Here is a 4,481-nt window from a genome sequence, read left to right as displayed (position 1 = left end):
ATATATATATATATATATATATATATACATCTTAATTTCTGATATATTTTCGAGGGAAACAAAACGAAAACCTAAAATCATCCTACCTTAAGCAACGTTTTTTTGATGAAATACTTTCCTGTAACGTCCGCCTCTATAAACCCACTCCCATCCTTCTTGGTTATCAACAGGATTAACCAGTTGGAAACATGTGATATTGGTTCTTCCCCTCTGGAAATCCCTCAAGTCAACCGTGTGTAAGTCCTGGAAAACAGCGAGAGAATGAATAATAAATAAGAAAGAACACAAATGATATGTACCGGAAAAGATGTTTTGGTAATGCAGAGAGAGAGAGAGAGATCGAAGTAAAATATCAGCAAACTCTTGTGACGGAAGAATGACCTTTCTGTTCACATAAGATATAAAACTTATTCACAAACCACTTAATATATACATATTACATGATATTTATATAATATTTTGCATATATAAATATATATATATATATACATGAGTGAGTATGTATGAATAATTTAAAAATGTTTTCCAATGGATTTGAGTCACATAAAAGTTTAAATCAGTGTTATTTCAAAATACTCTTGAGAAGTTCATATATAGGCAAGAAATACTATATAATAATTTATTATAAGATCTTAAAATACTCACCAAAGAAGTTATCAGGTAATTGTGATATTCGGTCATCATTCCAATGTCTCGTGCCTGTAGCATGAATGAAAATAAAACACGGAAATGACAAAATGTTAGCATGAATGAAAATAAAACACGGAAATGACAAAATGTTACACAATTATTCTTTAACACTTTTTGCCTTTACTTTGTGAAATAAACATTTTCGACTTAATCTCATTATTGCAATCTTCACGTGGCTTCAGTTTTAACACAAAGTTCTTGATGAGTTAATTTTGTTATTAATCAATTAATATTTGTAATTAATCAATTCCTTATACTCCATCGATAAGACCAAAGTTTCTTGATTGTGACGCTCTGTTACCATGGATACGGAAAACCAATCGAAAAAAAACATCACACAAAGCTCATTGCACGTCATCCCCTTGTAGGATTTTCATAAATCTCTGTGAGTTGAAAAATAACTCGGACCACTTTCTTTTCGCACTTTAAAGTTTCCACACGGACATCTTTTCAAGCATGATAAACAAAAGTGTCACAGATTTCAATGACGTCACAAATACAATGTTTCTTTAAGAAGACGTTATGGCATAAAGCAACTTAGTAGACTGGAGTCAATCAATGAGCTTGTCTGTTGCCCTATTTATAAAGCAACTTAGTAGACTGGAGTCAATGAATGAGCTTATCTGCTGCCCTATTTATAAAGCAACTTAGTAGGCTGGAGTCAATGAATGAGCTTATCTGCTGCCCTATTCATAAAGCTTATTGATACTGTGGCTCTATGCTTACAGTGTAGCAGATTTGTGAAAGCTTAATAATGTTATTTTGATAAAAATTAATTTCTTGAAAATGAGAACACATCTTATAAATAGAATAAAATAACATAGGTCAATAAGAAGTAGGTTAATGTTTGAAGAATAACACAAGTTCAAGTGTTGAAAAGAACATATTTTTATGCATGTTTTTAGGTACGGTTGATGCACATCTGTAATTTGTGACATTAGTTTGTAAATCAGATTATATCAGCGTACAGAGATGAGTTGTGTGATCATTATTCAAATTAAAATTACCAGTAACGTTATGTGTAACGAACATACATTGTTCTAGGAGTAGAGTTAAATACATTTAAAACTTATTAAGAGTAAAAAAAAGTTAGTTTTGTGTTTTTTCACACTTAATATAGTAGCACAGTATGCCGGAAAAGAAATTATATTTAAAATTTTGACTAGGTTTTTTTACTTATATCTAAGTTTTTTCTCTTTACACATTCACCACAAAATGTGCCAAGACTCTGTTCCTAAGTTACGCCATTGTCATGTTTCAGCAACGTTATGATATTCCTTCCATCTTCAAGAACATAATGCAGTAAATGTCACATGTTGTTTCTTACAAACAATGTTATCCTCGATGTTTAGAAGATGATTACCGAGTTCACGATTTTGCAACAACTTTATCGAATTTTCTTCACCTTACATTTACCAGCTTGCCCATTTCGAAACTACAACAAGGAAATATGTTTTGTCTATGCTGTGTAAACCAAAACAAAGTTGTTCTAAGAATTGTATTCTGGAATTTATTGTCGTAAAACGTGTTTCATTCTTGAGTTTCCCTTAGAAACAGAATAATCTTCATTTGGCTATTTTCATTCTTCAACTTAATTAAGATTCTGACTTAAAAAAAAATATACTGAAAGAGAATCTCAAAATTTATTTATAAGAGAATTTGAACATTTATAGTTTATTTTAATTTATTTGAAAATTTGTAAACTAAACAGCAAGTCATAGAAACTTGTTTGGAAACCCTCCAATAACATTATGTTGAAATAAAACTTCGATATCTTTCAAACCTCCTTTAAAAACTCCTTAATTCTCCAGGTGGATATATCAACTACGATATTTGTTTCTCCTTGCTTGCCAATGTCTTTAACAAGCTTCTTGTAACTCATTCCTGGTTTCAGTTGACGAATCGAAACCTTTGCTGTCTTTTCTTTGTCTCTCTTCAATAGTTCCTTGAGCTTAATGAGAGCTAAAAAAAACAACACAGAAAGTAACTCCACTCTGAAATATTATACGTGATAGTATCTAGAAGCAGACCGAAAGAAAAATGTTTTATAAAGCAGAGAAAAATTAAATAAAATTTGATTTAAACGTTTCGTGCAAATAATCTCCATCAAACGTTTCGAAGAAAAGAACAATGTATTATGGTTTCTATAATTTTTCGGATTTCATAGTGATCGTTTAATCATAATGATTTACAGTATCTGAAAGAACAGCTGCAAGAAAGCCTATCTCACTATTTGTTGTTGTTGTTGTTGTTTTGTTTTCAGAATTTAAAAAAAAAAACAGGAAAAACTCATTTCATATACTAAACATACTTTGATAAACGTTTTCTCGTGTCCATAATTAATAATTTTAAAATCCTAACTAATATTGGACTTTGTGCTCAACTATCTTTAAAAGAAGCGAGTTAGAGACTTGTTAACAAATGTTTAAGTACATTGTCCTGAGTATTCATAATCCTGTTGAAAGACGATTAATTTTTGATGCCAACAAAACTAAAAACAAAAGATTCGAACCTTCATTGTCTTCGTACACGATCGTATAGGACGTCCAGTCTCTCGCTTCAACGATATCCCGATATGCTTGACTCAGCATCGTTATGCTAGGGTACATAAACAACGAGAAACCACTAGAAACAAGTCTGTAATCCCATTGCAAGTGGACATGAGGTATTTCAAAAAAATTTGAAGCTGATTGGATGAGAGATGACGGCGATAGAGAGGTTGGACCAATGAAACCAACAATCCCAGAGCTCAGTAACTGGCATGCTAAAGAACAAAAACTGAAGTTGTCCTTATAATTTCAGACGTCGGGGGACGTTTAATTAGTTACTTAAATAACTATAATTGTAATAATATATGTAAAATTTGAAGGTTCTTCAAAATAACCCATGCACACACACACACACATATATGACCACAGTATAGAATCATTACAAACTATTGTGAGCAATTTATCAGCTCACTGAATCGTGTGAGCATAACTGACCAGCTGCTTATAATTTTAAAAGGGGCGTACACGTTACAGTTTAAAAATGAACAAAAATCACGAAATCGAAAGATAAAAATAAGAACTACTTGCGCAAAAAAGATCTTTGTTTGTTTGTTTGAAGTTAAGCACAAATCTACACAATGGGCTATCTGTGCTCTGCTCACCACGGGTATCGAAACTCGGATTCTAGCGTTGTAAGTCCGCAGACATACCGCTGTGCCACTGGGGGGGCGCAAAAAAGATACATGATACAAGTGAGTACAGATAAGTGTTGAAAGGCTCCGTTTAAACATATATATACCCAGGGTTAAACAGAAACACATGAGAGAGAACTAAGACATGAAAAATAACTTAAACATTTATGCATCCTCGAAAGTCCTTATGAGGATACATAAAAGTTGAAGTTGTTGCCTAATCTGAGCTACTGCAGTGGGTATCACAAAAAGATGGTTACTAATCTGAGCTACTGCAGTGGGTATCACAAAAAGATGAATACTAATCTGAGCTACTGCAGTGGGTATACAAAAAGATGGATACTAATCTGAGCTACTGCAGTGGGTATCACAAAAAGATGGATACTAATCTGAGCTACTGCAGTGGGTATAACAAAAAGATGGATACTAATCTGAGCTACTGCAGTGGGTATCACAAAAAGACGAAGTTTAGGTTTACTGATCTGAGCTATTGCAGTGGGTATCACAAAAAGATGGATACTAATCTGAGCTACTGCAGTGGGTATCACAAAAAGATGGATATTAGGTTTACTGATCTGAGCTATTGCAGTGGGTATCACAAAAAGATGGA

At 32.7% G+C, this 4,481-nt stretch overlaps 1 protein-coding gene across 5 annotated transcripts in view; it reads right to left on the bottom strand.

Moving 5' to 3' along the window:
• The window catches only part of LOC106460751 (glutamate receptor ionotropic, kainate 2-like), a 24,110-nt gene extending 20,756 nt beyond the window's left edge, over positions 1-3,354 (bottom strand). For all 5 annotated transcript variants that reach the window (XM_022387524.1, XM_022387525.1, XM_022387523.1 and 2 more), the window contains exons 1-4: positions 3,203-3,354; positions 2,474-2,652; positions 646-699; positions 87-243 (exon numbers count right to left, since the gene is read on the bottom strand). The gene's annotated coding sequence lies outside the window, so the exon portion shown is untranslated. The remainder of the gene's footprint in view (positions 1-86; positions 244-645; positions 700-2,473; positions 2,653-3,202) is intronic.
• Positions 3,355-4,481: the final 1,127 nt, after the last annotated feature.

Source organism: Limulus polyphemus, unplaced genomic scaffold, assembly GCF_000517525.1.
Source record: "Limulus polyphemus unplaced genomic scaffold, Limulus_polyphemus-2.1.2 Scaffold828, whole genome shotgun sequence".
Taxonomy (NCBI): Eukaryota; Metazoa; Arthropoda; class Merostomata; order Xiphosura; family Limulidae; genus Limulus; species Limulus polyphemus.
This window is presented reverse-complemented; position numbering and strand designations above follow the sequence as displayed.